This window comes from Erithacus rubecula (assembly GCF_903797595.1).
Source record: "Erithacus rubecula genome assembly, contig: SUPER_W_unloc_1, whole genome shotgun sequence".
NCBI classification, from domain to species: Eukaryota; Metazoa; Chordata; class Aves; order Passeriformes; family Muscicapidae; genus Erithacus; species Erithacus rubecula.
In genome coordinates, this window is record NW_027635709.1 from 762,087 (window position 1) to 782,185 (window position 20,099).

The window sequence follows — 20,099 nt, forward strand, 5'->3', positions numbered from 1 at the left end:
GCCTAGGCAATGCTGGAAGGACGTTCCCGTGCAGTCCTGTCCGAGGGCAGGAAAGGGAGTTCCAACCTCACAGGCACGTCCAGAACTCGATTGGGGCTCGTTGGTCCAGGGGTGTCACTCTTCTCAACAGCTCCTTAGTTCATGGCTAGTTAGGACTTCCACTGAAGAGGTGTTTCTTGGGAACTCTGGAAACTTTGCATATGGGGCAGTGTCTTTTGATTGACAGAGGGCAGCAGCAGGCGGCCGGAAGCAAAGTGAGGGACAGGGCAGAAGTAGGAAGTGATTGAACTAGAACTGGGATTGTTTGGGAAAATACAAACAGATGGCCAACTTGGGGATACAGAACATGCACATCAAGAACAGTAAGTTGCTTAACATTTTAACAGAGGGGACAACTCTTAAAACTATTTGTAACCCTTAATTTTATGGCTGCTGAACCTTTTTATTTACCTCATACGTTTGCCAGCTTCATAAATGAACCAACAAGTACGTGCAAATTACTTGTAACCAAGTGTTGGCAATAATTTACTGCCTTTACTGTGTTATGGAAATTATACATACGAACCACCATAATCGAGTTCAATTCCAGGTTTCTGGAGCAGTCCATTCTCATTGGTCATGGGAGTTCTGACATACAGCGGCAGTGTAGTTTAGCAACCACATATAACCGCATATAACACCATCACCTTGGCAATGTCTCCCTGCTGGAACTGATCGCCCTGGTAAATCCGGTTTGGGCACTCGCTCTTCCACTGTCCTTCTTGTTTTCAATATGCGCACTGATTCAAGCCCAACCCTTGCATAACTGGCCCTCCGCGGCCCTTGCCAAAACCGCTTTTCCCCATGGTTCTGCCTCAGCTGCTTCTAGCACCTCCCCTTGAGTTTCCTTGTACTACTGCCAAGAGATTTCATCCTAGCTGCTTGTTAACCTCTTTTTCCCTATTGTTATAAACCTTCCAAGCTACCTCAAGCAGTTTGTCTAAATTTCTTAACTCCCCCCTCTCCAGTTTTTGTAACTTTTTCCTAATGTCCTCCTGTGATTGGCCAAGAAAGATAAGATCAAGCTGAACTTTTGTTTGTTTTGTATCTATTTGAAGGTCACTATATTTCCTGGACCCTTCCTTAAGTCTTTCTAACAAGGCAGTTGGAGATTCTTTCCTCTCCTGCCTGATCTCATATAATTTGGACCAATTAATAGTTTCAGGTATAGCATTTTGAACTCCTATTTGGATCCACTCTTGATATCTCTTTAGCCTTATCCTATCCATTCCAGATGGGTCATTAGGACCCCACAATGGGTCCTCGGTGGGGAAGTTATGATCCAAAGTCCCTGTTACTAGCCCATTGTAAATGTCTTATCTCGCCCTTTCCCTGGCTGCTCTAAGTACCATTTCCTTTTTGATAGAGTCCATTAGAGTATCTAATATAATTTGGATATCATCCCAATCTGGATTTTGAATTTTCATAATAATTTTCACTACTCTGGCCACTTTATCAAAGTTTTCTCTATAGGTCCCAGCTGACTGTTTCCAAATTACTAAATCTCCTGGGGAAAAGGGTACCTTTACAAAAACCGGTCTGTTAATTCCCACTCCTTGTCTCAAAGGGGCAATTACAGTTCCCTTTGATCTTAATAAACCCTTCCCTGTTTTAGACTTAGTCGGGGCTAATTTTGATCGTGTCCGATGATATATCGGGGTTACTGGTTTATTTTCATTGCTCCCACTACTATCTGCTCCTTCTGCACCCTCCCCATGTCTCTGTATCACAGTTACATCTTGGTCACTTTCTGGGGAAGAAGGGCCGGGCGAAGATGGCCAAGGGGGGTACAGGGAGACAGGAGCACGCGAACGAGGTGTTGGTGGGAGAGGAGGGTATTGTGAGGGAATGGTGACCTTTTTGTTCGTTGTAAGATAGGTTATCTTGAAACCCGGACATGCGGGCTTAAGATAAGTAATCTTGAAGCCTGGGGATGCGGGCTGGTCTGTGGGTATGTGATTACTGATTACTTAGGCTAGCACAATAACCAAACGTCTTAGTAATTTTTTTAGGAAAAAAGGAGCAAGCAGAACGAGCTGGAAAGATGAATCAGCAAGAAGGGAAGAACTTAAAAGGGGGACTTGCGACTCGATCAGGCGTGGCAGTTTTGTGGAGCGGAGACTCCCTGCCACCCAGCGCTGCAATTTGCTTTTGCCGTCTGTACTCAATAAATTTTTCAAATTGGTTTTGAGTATGGCCCTTTGTGCTCATTTATAACAATTTGGTGCTGTGACTCGGATCGAGATTGGGTAAGGGGGATTTCCCGTCTGTGGGAAGGCGCGCCCCACCCTCTTGGTGGTCCCGAGGGACGGGAGCCCCCGCTCCCACCTCGACCGACGAACCTAAAACCAGAAGGCAAAAGCAAAGGAGAAAAGGGCCCGGTTGACCCCTTAAATTTTGTGCACAAAGTCTGGACGAAGACGCGGGACGCGTAAGTAAAAGGGGATCCGTTCGGGCGGGGTCGGGATCCCGGAGTGCGGCGACGTGGTGTGTGACTGAGAGGGGAACTGGCAGCCAGATTCCCCAAGTGAGTGCAGACCCTTTAGTAGTGCGGTTCCCATTGACCCGCGAGGGCTTGGGCCACGAAACAGGGGAAGCGAAAGTGACTTTTTGTGTGAATGAAGGCACTCCGGAGGAATGGGACAGGGGAAGAGTAAGCCTCCTGCAGGGATTAAACTCCCACCTGTACCAAGGGACAGTCCCTTGGGGTTTTATTAGATAATTGGGAACATTTTCTGGACACAGGGGGGAAGGATAAGGCTAGGATGATACACTATTGTGTAGAGATATGGGGTGGAAAGGAAATCTCAAAGGGTGTGTTTTGGCCAGTATTTGGGTCTTCCGAGGAATGGGTGAAGCAAAAACTAAACATTTGGGTAAATACAAAGAAACCTTTTCACCTGGAGGAGAGTGAATATGCTAAGGTGTGGGTGGGCTGCCCAGAGGTGTTTATTTTTAAACTAACAGAAAAATCTAGCGAGAATAAGGAGAAGAAGAAGGGGGGTCGAGCTGAGGAGACTATGATAGCCCCTCCCCCATAGCGGTGCGGGAAAGTAGAGGGCAAGATCAGGGAAAGATGCAAAAAGAGCCTATAAGAGAGTTTGGGGGTCCGAGAGATTAGAGGGAGAGGCAAGACCAGAAGGTGTGCTTTTACTGTGGAAAGAGAGGACATTTCAAGAGGGAATGTCGAGTTCGAATTAGAGATGAGAAAATTCAAAGCAGATTAGAGGGGTCAGGGGCTCTATTTAATGGGGACCCGGAAACAACAAAAAGAGCCCTTGATAAAACTGAGAGTGGGTCCCCATGACCAGGAGATAACCTTTCTGGTCGACACTGGTGCAGAAAGATCTACCATTCAATTTTTGCCCAAGGGATGCACCCTGTCTAAAGAAACCGCCACTGTGGTGGGGGCAAAAGGAGAACCTTTTGAAGTAAGGGTGATAAAAAGGGTGACGGTGGAATCAGAATCAAAGATAGAATAGGGGACTTTTTACTAGTACCAGAATCTGATTATAACCCATTAGGAAGAGACATGATCATAGAATTAGGAATTCAAATAGAAGTAGTGGAAAAGGAATTACAAATTAGGCTTTGCCCCCTTAGACAAGAGGAGGAGGACAGAATAAATCCTGATGTGTGGTACAACCCAGGAAGCGTTGGACAACTGAAAATAGCCCCATTCACGGTAAAAATTAAGAATCCTGAGGTCCCCGTGAGAATAAAACAATACCCCATTTCCCTGGAAGGAAGGAGGGGACTAAAACCTGAGATAGGAAGACTACTAAATAGGGGGCTGCTGGAGCCTTGTATGTCTCCTTACAATACGCCTATACTTCCTGTCAAAAAGACGGATGGGTCGTACCGTCTAGTACATGATTTGAGGGAGATAAACAAACGGACCATAGCGAGGTTTCCTGTAGTAGCAAACCCCTACACCCTTTTGAGCAAACTAGGACCTGATAATTTATGGTATAGTGTAGTAGACTTAAAGGATGCCTTTTGGGCCTGTCCCCTCGATGAAGCAAGCCGGGATTACTTTGCTTTCGAATGGGAAGACCCTGATACAGGAAGAAGACAACAGCTTAGATGGACAGTGTTACCCCAGGGGTTTACGGAATCTCCAAACTTGTTTGGACAGGCACTGGAACAGATCTTACAAGATTATCAAACTAGGCCGGGGGTGACCGTGATACAATATGTGGATGACCTATTGCTGGCAGGGAAATTGGAGGAGGACGTAAGAGAAGAAAGTATCCGGCTATTGAATTTTCTGGGACTTAAAGGCTGAAAGTTTCCAAAGCCAAACTTCAATTTGTGGAGGAGGAAGTCAAGTATTTGGGACATTACTTGAGAAGGGGAGAAAAGAGACTAGATCCCGAAAGGATCCAAGCAATTGTGGCATTGCCAATACCAAAGAATAAAAGACAAATTCGCCAAATTTTAGGACTTACTGGGTATTGTAGACAGTGGATTGAAAACTATAGCAGCAAGGCCAGATTTTTGTATTACAAATTAACACAAGAAGGGTTGTTAAAATTGAGCCAAGAGGATACAGACAAACTCCAGGAGTTAAAAGAGAGCCTGGTCCATGCCCCAGTCCTAAGCCTCCCCGATCTAAGGAGGCCATTCTTTTTATTTGTGAACATAGAAGAAGGTATTGCTTTTGGGGTGCTTACTCAGGACTGGGCGGGGAGGAAGAAGCCAGTGGCATATTTGTCAAAAATTTTAGATCCAGTGAGTAGGGGGTGGCCCACATGCTTGCAAATTGTAGCGAGATGCACTCTATTGGTTGAAGAAGCTAGAAAAATTACCTTTAATAGTAGCCTAAAGGTGATGTCTCCTCATAATATCCGGAGTGTGATGCAACAAAAGGCAGACAAATGGATCTCTGATGCGAGACTTTTAAAGTATGAGGGCATTCTAGTAGAAGCCCCCGATTTAACACTAGAAACTACCACCTTACAGAACCCAGCTGCATTTTTATATGGGGAACTGGAACATCAACCCCTAACCCACGATTGCATAGCAACCGTTGAAGAGCAAACAAAGATTAGGCCTGATTTGGAGGAAGAGGAGTTAGAAGATGGTGAAAGATTATTTGTGGATGGATCCTCTAGGGTGATTGAAGGAAGAAGGAGATCAGGATACGCAGTTGTGGGGGGTTCCGACCTGCAAGTGATAGAGTCAGGTACTTTAGATAAATCTTGGTCTGCACAAGCATGCGAGTTGTATGCCATATTAAGAGCCCTAAAACTCCTCAAGGGAAAAGAAGGGACAATATATACTGACTCCAGATATGGATTTGGGGTGGTACATACCTTTGGAAAATTATGGGAAGAAAGGAAGAAAGGGGCTTGATCAATTCACAGGGGAAAGACCTAGTGCACCAGAAGCTAATAGTTGAAGTATTGCAGGCTTTGAGGGGACCTAGGAGAGTGGCCGTGGTCCATTTAAAAGGACACCAATGAAGGATAGATTTCAAAAGCAGAGGAAATAATGCAGCGGACCAAGAAGCTAAGTAGGCAGCCTTAAGAGAGATGGTCCTAAAAGAAAAAGGGGGGCAAGAAAACCAAGAAGTACATAATGAGGAAAGTGCTAACATAATTTTTACTAATGAGGAAAAGGAAAAATTAAGGAAAATGGGGGTTAAGGAGAAGTCAGGAAAATGGATGCTAGAGGATGGAAAATGTATTCCACTAGCCTTGCTGAACATCCGAACCCAACCCTGAGCGGATGTGGGGCTTTCCCCATTTGAAATGTTATGAAATTTATATCAATAAGTACCTGGTAGCTCTAACACCAGGTACAGCCCGGGAACTGGATATTGATCCGGAGTTGGAAAGAAAATCCCATAACCCCGAAGTGGGAAGGACCATATTTAGTACTCCTCACCACAGACACGGCCATCCGGACGGCAGAGAAAGGGTGGACTCATGCCAGCCGAATAAAGGGACCAGTGGATCCATCGAAGTTCACAAAGGACACTAATAACTCTGAATGGGAGGTGAAAAGAACAACGGGTGACTTAAAATTGACTTTGAAAAAGAAAACGCCTCCATAAATGGACTCGGGGGACATTTGGGTAGGAGATAACTGGATATTGCAAAAAGAATTAATCGGAACCTCAGAGTCACCTGGATATTGCGGATATTTAGAGGAACTTGCACAACAACCTTAGTATCGAGACATTAGGTTAACAAATAAAGGGAAATTTTATAATGGGGAGGGGAATGTAAATCATAAAGATATAAGGGTGGCATGCAGCTGGTTAGACTGTGATTGCTACCCATTTGTATGCTTTTGTTGCAAAATTTGCAGAGTCCTGGTGGGTTCATTGCCAAAGAGGGAGGGCTCCTAAAAGCGTGTGCCAGCCTTGTTGGGAGGGACAGCGTGAGCTGACTACCTTGGTTTTAAGTCAAAAGGTAGCAGCTCGAGAGCTAAAAGTGGGATCCCCATCTTGTTGGCAAATATTTTCCAAAGGTATTAACCCTGAGCTTTATTGTTACCACCCCAATGAGCCTTTGGGACCATTCAATACGGATATTGTAAAAGTGAAGTGCCGGAAACAGGTAAAGAAACTCAGGTGTGATACTCCACCATTGAAAGAAAAGAATTGGCATTCTAAAGGAAGGAAGTGGGAGAGAGGAGCAAATTCCACCCCTGAAGAATATCCTTGCTGCCGCGAAGATGGGTTACCCCGCAACTAGCAGCAACCTAGTTGGCGGGCGAGGCAGAAGGATAAATAGTGGGGAAAAAGGGCTCCCAAATATAATCACCAATAAGGCACTTATCCGTTCAAGAACCCAAGGCCGGGAGGGAAGTGGTAAGAGGGATGAAATGGAAAGAATTGGTAAACAACGAACTAACTTTGGCAGTGAACACCCCCTGACTCTAAAATTGTGTGTGATAGGGGGACTTCTGGGACTTGTTATGGGACCAGCAGCAGCTAGTCACGAACCCTTCAAATGGTCGCTAATAAGGTTCGAGGATCAGAAAGTTCTCTCTACAGTAATAACCTCGGGAAGTCCTTCGTTTGGTTGTCAACCCTGTGACCTTATGCCAACAAAACCCTGCCTAAACAAGATAGGATTTTATTTTTGTCCTGCATCCAACCCGGGAAGGAGTTATTGTAATTACCCAGGGGAGTATTATTGTGGATATTGGGGATGTGAGACGGTGGGTCATGGCTTCGCCCCAGGAGGCTGGAAGGATCAATACATAACTTTAGGGTGGATACCAGAGGGCTGCACTCCCTCTAGGATAGGCTCTGATACAGGAGTGGCGAACATTGGCAACTGTGCAGGAATGAAAATAACCGTCAACCGGAATAAGCTTCAGGACCCAGTGTGGATAATTGGAAAACTTTGGGGAGCCAGGTTATGGGAACCCGGGAAAGATCGAGGGGGGCACTTCCTTATAAAGAAGGAGCCAGTCCCACACGACCCAGAACCCGTAGGGCCAAACCCAGTTATCCATGAAGAAGAAGAGATTGGCACAAAATTAAATAACAATGTAACCCTGGAAACTAACGGGTCAGGAAATGGGACTAGTTTATTCAATCAATCACATGAACTTCAGGCCACCCAAGAATATGGTGCCTTATGGAAAGTAATGCAGGCCACATTTGAGGTTTTAAATAATTCTCACCCTAATTTAACAAAGGAATGCTGGTTATGTTACATGATAAGACCACCCTTTTACGAGGCTCTGGGGTCATCTGCGAAATCTAAACGAGTCAATGGAACAAACCCTAGAGAGTGCTTATGGAAAAAGGGGAAAGAAAATACCCCTGGGTTATCACTGGCTCAGGTAAGGGGAAAGGGGAGATGTGTAGGGAATATACCCGCAGAGAAAGACCATCTCTGTCAGGTTAAGATGTCCATTTCCGACTCACAGAGACCTGCTCAGTGGCTTATTCCCGCAGCCAATACAAAATGAATTTGTAATAATCTAGGAATCACCCCATGCCTAGATACTAAAAACTTTAATGAAACATCGGAATATTGCATACAGGTTCTCATCATCCCCCGAATATCATATCACCCAAAGGATTATGTGTCTGAACATCAGGTGACCCCTGAATATCACTTAATGAAAAGAGAACCATTTACAGCACTCACAGTGGCAGTGTTGCTGAGTGTTGGGGGGGCCGGGATCGGTACCGGAGTAGCGTCCCTAGTAAACCAGCAGCAAGGGATGAGGGATCTGAGAATGTCAGTGAATGAAGACCTAAGTAGAATTGAAAAGGCTATTGATGGCTTGGTAAAATCAGTAAGGTCTTTATCAGAAGTAGTGTTGCAAAATCGTAGAGGGTTGGACCTGTTGTTCTTACAACAAGGGGGATTATGTGTAGCCTTACGGGAAGAGTGCTGCACGTATGCAGATCATACCGGCATAGTCATAGACACTATGGCTGAGCTCCAAAAACAGCTAGAGCAATGAAAAAGGGAACGAGAGGCTCAACAAAGTTGGTATGAATCATGGTTCAATCATTCCCCTTGGCTAACCAGCCTTTTATCTACTATAGCAGGACCTATAGTTTTACTGGTAATCGGATTGACATTCGGCCCCTGTATTTTTAACAAACTAATTAATATTGTAAAGGGGAGATTAGAAGCTGCCCACCTTATGCTGATACGGGCGAAATATGAGCCTCTAGATGGTGTCGAAACTGAGGATTGCTTAGAACTTAGCAGAAAAGAGCTCCAGAGATACAACAAACAAAAATAGGTAAATAGAAAAAAGGGGGGATTGTGAGGGAATGGTGACCTTTTTGTTCGTTGTAAGATAGGTTATCTTGAAACCCGGACATGCAGGCTTAAGATAAGTAATCTTGAAGCCCGGGGATGCGGGCTGGTCTGTGGGTATGTGATTACTGATTACTTAGGCTAGCACAATAACCAAACGTCTTAGTAATTTTTTTAGGAAAAAAGGAGCAAGCAGAACGAGCTGGAAAGATGAATCAGCAAGAACTTAAAAGGGGGACTTGCAACTCGATCAGGCGTGGCAGTTTTGTGGAGCGGAGTCTCCCTGCCACCCAGCGCTGCAATTTGCTTTTGCCGTCTGTACTCAATAAATTTTTCAAATTGGCTTTGAGTATGGCCCTTTGTGCTCATTTATAACAGGTATCATTGAGCAGGAGTCAGTGGGGGAGGAGGGTACCTTTCAGCAGGGAGGGTAAGTGGGTCAGGTGAAATAGGGCCAAGTGGGGTAGAGTCAGATTCCCCTGATGCCATGGGGGCTACCAGCAATTCTCCATCCATATCATCTTTCCAATATAAACTTTCATCCAATGCCAGATGTTCTAAACAATGCTTCCTTTGAACACAAGCCATGCACTTATTGTTTAGAGGTACTTTAACAATAATTAACCCACACTCAGCCAGCCACTCTGGCTTTTCCCACAAATAGAAAAACAAATCGAAGTACAGAACTTCACCCAGTTTGCCCTCCTGTTTACAAAACATCAGTAACTGTGAAATCCTGTCAGATTGCAAAGACCCGTTTTCTAGCCACGTTTTCCCATTCTGCAAGACATATTTTTGCCACCAAGTGTTACAATAATCAATCAACTTAAACTTACGTAACTCTTGCCCAAAATTACCCTCCTTACAATGTGATAATAAGCACCCCAAAGGAGAAGTGTGCGGTCTGGGGGCATTGCTGGCCAAAATTCCTTTGAACTTCTCTATGTTACAGCCACAATAGACCACTGATGCCGAACTTGCAACACTTTTGCAATTGTCTAATAAACGGCACCTAGGCAACAACAGGAATTTCTTTAAAGATGATCCCCCCATCCACAAAGTGCTGATCACATGGCTGAAATCCAAGATGGCGCCAGCCACATGGCTGACCTCAGAAGGCTGTTGGCCATGTGGCAAGGACCCAAGATGGTGCTAACCACATGGCAGGGCCTCCATCCTACCCTTCTTCTTCCCACAATCCCTTTTACCCACTTGTCCCCACCCCCAATCCTTTCCCATCCCTTAACCCTTTCCTCCTCTCAGACGCCCCTCCCTCTCTCTCCTCCATGTTCCCACCCTGCATGACGTCATCCTGCAAACCCGCCCCCATGTGTTGCAATCCTGGTTCCCAAGGTTGGCCCTCCCACCCCATTGGCTCTGCCCCCTCTCCAGTTCAGGCTTCCCACGCCCCGCCCTTGGGTTGCAACTGGGGTGGGGGTGGAGGGAGCGGTGCCCAACCTCAAGTTCCCACGGGGCTGGGGGTAGAGGGAAGGGGTGGCCTGCCTTTCGGTCCCTGCGGGGGTGGGGGGGAGGTGGTCTCCCTACTGGGTTTCTGCGGGCGCGGGGGGGAAGGTTTTCCCCCTCCGGGTTCCTGCAGGGATGGAGGGGGACGTGGCTCCCCTCTGGGTTGCAACAGGTGTAGGGACAGGGGAGGAGGTGCTCCCCCCTCCCAGTTCCTGGAGAGGGGGAGGTGTCCCCCCTACCAATTCTTGCAGGGGAGCTGGCCCACCTTCTGGTTCCCACGGGGGGGGACCCTAGGGATAAAGAACCCAGAGGTCAGAACCAGGAAAAGGAAGCCATACCCTCAACAGCTCCTGTCATATATTCTGGTAGAAGAAATGGAAATAGAAGCTATCAGCCTTTCTCCTACCAAAATAAAAAAGGAAATTTGCAAAATTCAAAGGGAGTCTTGCCAAGACAGTGAGATCTTTAAAGGGATGATGATGAACTCACATGAGTTAGTGCCAGCCGATGTCTGAGATCTTTTCCAGTGCCTTTTAACCCCCTCAGAATTTGATCTGTGGGAAAGCATGTGGAAAAGATCTCTGAAGGGACTCCTAGGAGAGCTTCAGCAAAGCTCCCAGGGAGACAAAGACACTGATAGGAATGATAATACATATGAACATTTATGCGGTGAGGGGGACTGGACTAGCCCCGAGAACCAAACTCAGGTTTTATCCAAAGTCGTTTTAGATAATATCTGTAAAGCTTAAAAAAATATTTAACCAGTTACCAACAGTTGAAGCCAAGGGTATCTATATTAATATTAAACAGTGTGCCTCAGAGAATTTCTTGCAGTTTGTTGACCAGCTTCGTGCACAGATAGAGAGGCAAGTGGAAGTCCCAGTGGTATAGGCAGTATTGATTAAGGAGGTGGCTCAGAGGAATGCCAACGAAACCTGCTGCATGGTGATCCTAGGACTGCCCATTGATCCTCCGCCTACACTAGCATAGATGATAAAGCATGTGCCAAGAAAGCAGAGCTGTTCTGTGAGCAAGAGAGGAAACTGGGACTGGCAAACCCAAAGACTGCAGCAGTTGTAACACCAGGACTAAAGAAGCAACTGATGTCACCAGAGCAGCTTCAACAGGTCATCTGCTTCCAGTGCAAGAAGCCAGAAAACTTCGCTAGAGACTGTCCTCAAAGCCAGCAGCAGAAGAAGAAAAACCAGAAAGAAGGAGCAACCAACAAACAAAAAAACTGAGACCAGAGCGTGGACCCACCTGTGAGATAAATGCACACCATAATAAAAATACAGTGGGCTCCAGAGTGGGGAAAGTCTCTCTCTTAACAAAAAAGAGGGAGGAAGGAAAGCAGGGTGCGGGACAGCTGGAAAATAAAAATGACAAATGCTTACTTAGCAAAGTTTGGCAGACTCACAGGCGTTTCAGGCTCGTGACTACCAAAGCCTTTCTTTTCAGGTCTACTGGTTGGACAGTCATTGGAGTGGACCTGCCAGACAACTCAGAGGATGTGGCAATAAAAAACACAGGATTGGAAAGTGAGTATTTTGTTATTGGGGACACGGCACACACACCCCTGGAGATTGAGGTGGCTCCCATGATCATCAAGGGAGACATAACTCACCTCATTCTCCTGGTGTGCTGCCCTCAGCCACCCTTCTATTTGGCCAAGGGGCAAATCCTCACCCAGGCCATTCCTGTTCCAGCTGAGGTCCCAGTAGATGAAAAAGCACCAGTTGTCTACTGGGCAGAAGTGGTTGGCGAGGACAAACCCTCTCTGGCATGTAACATAACACGTGGATCAGACCATCTCTATCTCCACGTGGAAGGGGTGCTTGACACAGGGGCAGATGTGACGATCATGCCTGAGAGGATGTGGCTGTCACATTGGGAGTTGCAACCCGTGGCTGGCAAAATCCAAGGTGTAGGAGAGGTCAAATTGGCAAAGATCTCAAAAAGCATCGTACAAATTGAAGGGCCGGTGTGAGGTTCTCGGACCTCCAGTGCTCTAGGCACCTACTCCGGAGCTCTTTGGCTCCTACTCGGAGCTCTTAGGCTCTTATTTCATCAGGTTGTCTTAAATAAACAAAGCAGCTAATAGTTAAGAAGGTTATTTATTACAAAACACATCTTATTGCATAGCACATCATTCTCAACAGGCAAGCAGACAAGCAATAGCAAAAGCAGTGGCAATGGCAAATGCAGTGGCAATAAGCGAATGGCTAAAAGCCCTGGCAGAAGCCAATGGCTAAAAGCAAGTGGCTAAAAGCCACAATGGCTAAAATCAACAACTCTCCCCAATACATACTCTTATATAGAATTTTTCCAACAAGCTAAGACACAAACTTGGACCACCACTCCTTAACCTATTAGAATTCTAGTTTCTTGGCACACCAGGTTACGTATAGAACTACGCATACAACCTATCTTGTTCTAAGAAATGTAAGCAATATTCTTACTGTAGCTCTAATGTCTAAGCACTGTCGACCACTGTGGGCCTGGAGCCTCTTCCTGAAGATATCACTATGTTTCAACCTTCACTAGAACTCGCTCTGCTGCTATGGCATTTAAAATTTTTCACTTAGTAAAAGCATTAGAACTCACCCTAAAATTACTAACTTACTTCTACTTAAACGTCTATTTTATGTGTGAGTGGCTTCATATACTTCAATCCATCCAAAGGCTTTAATTCAATCCCTTCACTCTGATTTCTCTCTGAAGAATTCAGAGAGACCCCTGACTCACTGACTACAACAGGCCAGAGGAAAAACTGGCCAGTGTTCATACGTTTGTCACCAACTACAAGTGCCCCGTGGTGGGGAGAGAGACCATGTCCCAGAGGGGAGTCAAATTATTTATCCCTAAGAGTCCCCAGGATTTTTAGAGACAGCCACTGTAGAGCACCCTATCCACAAGTTAACATGGATAGATGACACTCAAATTTGGCTAGGACAGTGACCACTAAGTAAAGAAAAGCTTAAGGCACTCAAAAAGCTCGTGGAGGAGCAATTGCCCAAAGACTATATAGAAGAGATGACAAGCCCTTGGAACTCCCCGGTCTTTGTAATAAAGAAGCCGGGGAAGGATAAATGGTGGGTCCTCCACGACCTCCGGGAAATAAACAAAGTAATTGTGGACATGGGGTCACTCCAACCTGGGATTCCTTCCCCAACGATGCTCCCCGAAACTGGCAATTGGCTGTCCTGGACATCAAGATTGTTTCTTCCAAATTCCCCTACACCCAGAAGATGCCCCACGGTTTGCCTTCTCGAATCCTACTATCAATCAAGAAGCCACAATGAAGCACTACCACTGGAAAGTACTCCCAAAGGGGATGAAGTGCAGTCCTTCCATGTGCCAGTTGTATGTGGCCTCATTGCTATACCCGGTGAGCACCCAAAAAAGGGAAGCTGTCATCCTTCACTACATGGATGATGTGCTTGTGTGTGCCCTCGATGACTCTATACTCCAACATACACTTGACCTAGTGGTTAAAGTTTTAACCTCTGCGGGATTCCAACTACAGGAAGTCCAAAGGATGCCACCTTGGAAATACCTGGGCTTGGAGATCACTGCATGGACTGTTGTGCCGCAGAAATTAGAAGTCCATAGTGATCCCAAAGCCCTAGCAGATCTCCATTCCTTGTGTTGATCTTTGAACTGGGTCAGGCCCTGGCTAGGCCTCACCAATGAGGACCTAGAGCCCCTCTCCAATTTATTGAAGGGGAAGAGAGAGCTGGTTGCTCCCAGGGAACTGACCCCAGAGGAAAAAGCTGAATTTGGAAACGCACAAAAGGCTTTGGCCAAGAGGCAGGCTCATCTTTATTAGCCTGAGCTGCCTTTCGAATTCATTGTCCTGGGAAAACTGCCACACCTGCACCGTTTGATATTCCAATGAATAGAAGGGAAGAAAGATTCACTCTTAATCATAGAGTGGGTCATCCTCTCCCACCAACGATCCAAGACCATCACCAAGCCACAAGAGCTGATGGCTCAGCTGATTCGGAAAGCTACGATAAGGCTGCATGAGCTGGCTGCTTGTGACTTTGTGTGTATTCACTTCCCAGTCAAACATTCTGAGGAGGGAAGGAACTGTCCGGAGAGGTTGATCAAAGAGATGTTCGAGCACTGTTGGGGGTTGAGTGTTTTTCTATTACTGTGTCAATTTAAAGAAGTTTTCCCATTATCATGCTAATGGAGCTTGCCGGGTTATACCTAGGATCTTTGATGACTCCAGACAAAAGGGGTAGGTGGCAGCGGCTTCCGGACGGGTTGCTCATGTTTCCGGTGAAAGGAGCTGAGAGGAGGACACCCCCCCTCCTCCAGCCACGTGGCCAAACACAGGAAAGCCAGATGGTCAGCGATCACCTGCCCTGCATCTGCCCCGTTCCAGCCTCCTACCTCTGAGGACACAGCTGACCACCAGAAACTAAACGGTGAGTGAGGAGCTGCCCTCTCCAGCCCACTCCCACCTGAGACCGGTGTGGCCGCTGCCGCCCCCTCCTGCCTCTGCTCCCGCCTGCTCTCTGCAGCTTCGGGCTTTGCTCTGTCTGCAGCACCGGGACCGAGCACAGAGAGAGTGTGCCTGCAGCTAAAGAAGGGACTGGAACCGAGTTATCTGTTCTGTTTTGTTGGTAATTTTAACAACTGCTGTTGTTTTTCTGCTTGTACGGTTAGATATTAGTAAAAGAGCTGTTATTCCTACCCCCTTACCTCTACCTCAGAGTTCTTGATTCAAACAATTATAATACTTGGAGGGAGTGGAATTAAAGTCTCTATTTCAATGGAAAACTTCTGCCTTTATCGGCAGACACCTGTTCTTGAAACCAGGACAAGCACCTGCCCCAGAGCAATGCCAACCTCCAATTATCTCTGGACAGCTACAGTGGACAAATATCAGTCCACGTCCCATCACACAAATGGTTTAATGAGGAATTCCACCTCATTCCTCGTGAGAAGAAGAGCTGTAGGCCACTCAAAGCTCTCACAGTGTTCACGTCTGGGCCTTCACACAAGTCGGTGATGACTTGGAGAAATCCCCAGACTCAGCATTGGGAAGCTGATGTTGAGCATGTGGAGGGGTCGCCCCAGGTAGCTGAACTGGCCGCAGTCATAAGAACCTTTGTGTAGTTGTTGGGACAAATTAATTTAGTAGCCGACTCTACCTATGTGGCAGGGTGTCCAGGGCGAAGCAGGCAGTTCTCAAAGACATTGATAATGAGCATTTCTTAAGGTTGCTCTCAAAACTAATTTATTTAGTTTCACATTGAGAGCATCCATTCCATATGATGCACGTAAGGTCAGATGCCCATCAGATGCTCAATCAAGTCCTGGCTAGACAGAGCAGTTCAACGGTGTGGATGTTGCCACAAGAAAATCTTTGAAAAGCCAAATTTACAATTAATTTTCTAAATTGTTCATTTGAAAATTAAGAGTCCTCCAGTGGTACGTCACTTTAACAGCAGTAATCAGTTTAAATTGTCCCAGCATCCAACTGTCTTATTAAGGGCCCAGAAACTTGGGAGGCCAAGGGCCCTTATGAACTTGTTACCTGGGGGCGTGGCTATTTGTAAGTATCCACCCCCTCAGGCCCGCAATGGATACCACAAAAGTAGGCAAAACCTTTCGTCCCCAAAAATCCAGCTCCAGCAGAAAGGGGTTGAGAAACAAGCAGCCATTGCTTCAAAAAGAAGATGCCGCCAGAAAGAGGAGACAAAACCTTCCTAAGATCTGGCTACATTCCAGCAGACTCGCTGGCTTTTAATATGTTTATAAAGGTTTGTTTATCTTTTTAGGAAAAATCCTACCTCCCCATCAAGCTCGCGATGAGCCCCATCCAAGTTGTCATCCTGTTCGCACTGAGCAGTCTTACAGCTGTGTGGATCGTCCCTCAGCCATGCCAAAACATCAGGGTGACCCTGGCACAGACGTTCCAGCAGGAAAATACATGCTTGTCCACTGCAGCAGCAAGACACCCTATGTCCACTTGCCTTGTAGGGATTCCATTGCAGGTTGGAGAATATCCAGCCATCTTTGACACACCTATGCCTAACCCAGGTCCTGAGCCAAACAGCATCCAACCACGCCAAAATCGTCAGCGGTGGGCTATAATGATTAAGAACCCTGTAGAGGAGTGGCTGCCAAATTTGCCCAAAACAGCTCAGGAACCCCAAGAATTAGAGCTATTGGGTTCCTCCTCGGCACCATACTGTGTTCACTTTACCTACAGCCCATTATCTAGCACCAAAGCATTTCACAACATACTGCAATATTGAGAGAAGTTCACCACCAAAAGGAGGTGTAATATTCTGAGCCATGTTGCAGCAGACAATCCATACCATTCAAGTTACAAAAGTCTCCCTAGGAGTCTGTTCTTAATTTGCAGAGATTGGGCATGGGCAGAGATCCCTTCTCGCCTATTAGGAGGGCCAGGTACCTTTTGGCAGTTGTCCCTGTTGGCGCCCAACCAAACCTTAATTGGCGAATGGACTCATAAAAACAATTCAGCCAACAAAATTCAAGAGAAGTGCTGGCCATTTGGACCCAAATTGTAATTCTGAAATTTTTCATTGGTCCATGTCAAAATGGATTGCTGTGTCCCTGTTCCTTCCATGGGTGGCAGCAGCCAAGGTTCTAGGTGAATTGGGCCACCTAGAGTGCTGGGTGATCAAACAGGCAAATTTAACATCAACTGCCATCAGCTCCCTCCTAGAAGACAAGAAAATTACCAGGCAGGCCACACTCCAAAATCGTGCAGTCATAGACTTCCTCCTGCTACTGCATGGACACAAATGTGAGGAATTTGAAGGTCTTTTTTGCATGAAACAAACCTCCAAAGCTCCCAACATCCATGCAGCCCTCTGAGAAATGAAAAGCTTGATCAGACAAGTGAAACAAGAATCTGAGGATTGATTCAGTGGACTCTTCAAAGGCTGGAAACTCATGGGGTTGTGGACTCCAATAGTTAAAACAATTTTATTGTGTTTTGTTGTTCTTTTTCTTATAGTGTTGGCATTCAGAATTCTACGTTGCTTAATTTTCAAAGCCATTAACAGTCTAATTCCTACTACCTCAGAAGTCAGCTGCATAGAGTTGGCAAACCAAAAGCAATCTAATTTGCCTGCAAATCATAAGTGATGGGCAAATCCATAATCTAAATCAGAATAAACCAGCCTTCCTTTTAACTTTATTTAAGAAAAAAGGGGAGACGTTGTCTTGCACTAAGTTATGGGTTTGTATATTGCACTGAAAATAGTTTGTTTTGTGTTTCCCCCAAGGTCTGTGGAATTGGTTCAGCCCTCCCTTCTCCCCTCCCCACCACCATGATCCCATTGGTTGTGATTCAGTTTTCCTCCTCCCCTCATCCTGGGTTTAAACTTCCCCCACCATGTTCTCTCGGGCTCTCTTTTCCTTGGAATCTGTTTGGGAATAAACTGCTGGACAATATCCCAGGAAAAGGAGCCTCCTTTGTCTTTTGCCTTTGTCCGCATGGGTCCTCATCCTCCTCTGGTCTGGAGCTAGCCAGAGGGCCAGAGAGAAGAGAAAATCCAACAACCAGCAGCATGTCCATCTTCAAAGCCATCAGAGATTGGCTCTGCTAAACATGGTGGAAGCTTCCAACACCTTTTCACAGGAGCCATCTTTTTGGCCCTCCTGCTACCAAAAACCAGGCTGTGAAAAACCAATACAGAGGGCCTGCAGAGATACCTAGACAAATTAGAGGACTGGTGTTGGGGGTTGAGTGTTTTTCTATTACTGTGTCAGTTGAAAGAATTTTTGCCATTATCATGCCAATGGAGCTGGCCTGGTTAAACCCAGGATCTCTGATGACTCTAGACAAAAGGTGTCAATTGCCGCGGCTCCCGGAGGGGCCTCTGAGGCTTCCGGGGGCGGGACGGGGCGGGGACGACTTGTGTCTCGTGTTTCCAACCAGCGGGGGAGGAGGACGCCCAGATCTTCAGCCACGCGGCCGGAGCACAGGAGAGCCAGACCCTCTGTGATCATCTGCCCTGCATCTGCCCCGTTCCAGCCTCCTGCCTCTGCGGACACAGCTGATCCCCCGGACACACACGGTGAGCGAGGAGCCGCCGCTCCAGCCCGTTCCCACCCGAGACCGGCGTGGCCGCTGCCGCCCCCTACCGCCTATGCCCCCTGCCTGCCCCTCAGCAGCTCCGAGCTGGAACTAGGCACAGAGACAGCGTGCTTGCATCTAAAGGGGCTGACACCGAGTTATCTATTCTGTTCTGTTAGCAATTTTAACAACTGCTGTTGTTTTCTGCTTGTACAGTTAGATATATCAGTAAAAGAGCTGTTATTCCCACTCCCTTATCTCTGCCTCAGGGTCCTTGATTCAAACAATTATAATATTTGGGGGGAGTGGAACCAAAGTCTCTATTTCAAAGGGAAACTTCTGCCCTTACTGGCAGACACCTGTCCTTTCAAACTAAAACAGATTTTGGCGCCCAGATGTGGGACAGAGGGCACTGAGTTGAGAGTTAAGACAGGAATAACAGCTCTCTTAAGTGGCAATATGTTGTCTGGTTTAATCTGGTTTGGGCTGCATGTGGTCACAGCCATCTCCCTCTTATTTGCAAGCCCTTATTTGAATATGGGCCCCCTCACCAAAGTTACTGTAGCTATTATCCGATTCGTTTGGTGGATTGATTATGTCAGGAATTCATGGGTTTTTAATTTTTTCTGGGAAGCGGTTGCATGGATCCGGAGCTATCGTACTCTAACTGCGTGTTTCTGGGGCTATTTCAGTAATGGTACTTACTGTGAGATAACGAGTGCAAGGGAAATTTTCTCCCAACCCATCACCCAGATTTTGAGGCTACCCCACCGGTTCTCAAGGATTTCAGATCTGCTTTAATTGCTAGTGTTATTAATCAGTGGCTGGTGTTGCTGATAGGCATGTTCCCTTAGCATTCAGAAACAAGGGAATATTGGCTTGGACAACAACTCTGATACCTGCCCCAGGGATTAGAGATGTTGCCCCAGAACCTGCCTCTGCCCCAGGGACTAGGGATGTTGCCCCAGAGCCTGCCCCTGGGACTAGGGATGTTGTCCCAGAACCTGCCTAGGCCCCTGGGACTAGGGAAGTTGCCCCAGAACCTGCCTCTGCCCGAGGGACTAGGAATGCTGCCCCAGAGCCTAATCCTGCCCCACAGCCCACCACAGAAATGAGCCACCCACAGTGGGTGGGGGCTCTAGTGAAGGATATAGGCCAAATGTTGAAGGGGCAAAGCCAGATGTTGAAGGAGCATAGCCAGATGATGAAGGAGTATTTTTCTCCAGCTGGTGAGAAACCCTCCCCCTGCCCTAAAGAGGGAGAGTCAGATGATGCTGCAGTAAAACCCGTAGATGTTGTATCTGTCCAGGTTCCAGCTGGATCACAGGAACAGCCACAGCCAACAGCAGTTGCTCCTGTGGAAACTAGGAAATCTAAGATTAAAATGAGGCACCTAGATAATGGGGATCAGCAAGGAGGGTCCTCACAACCAGCAAGGGAGCCAGAGGTTGAGATTGTCACCGAGTCCCTCTCATACGATAGTCTCTGTAACCTGCGTAAAGACATTGCACAGCGGGGCCGTGAGCCCTTTACAACTTGGTTACTCCGGGTCTGGGACCTTACGGGAACAGGTGTACAACTGGATAGAACTGAGGCCAGGAATTTGGGATCCTTCGCCCAGGATTCAGGTGTGGACCAGATATTCATAAGGGAGCAAGGCCTCCTTTCCCTCTGGGACCGGCTTTTAATCAGAGTGAGAGAGAAGTTTGTACACAGAGAGAGAATGCAGGAGCACCACCGTAGGATGCGCTGGAAGACCCTTGAGGAAGGGATCCAGC

At 46.8% G+C, this 20,099-nt stretch overlaps 1 long non-coding RNA gene across 1 annotated transcript in view; it reads left to right on the top strand.

The window, feature by feature from the left end:
* Positions 1–20,099, top strand: part of LOC306814083 — a 432,110-nt gene that overhangs the window by 124,430 nt on the left and 287,581 nt on the right. The window lies entirely within an intron of this gene.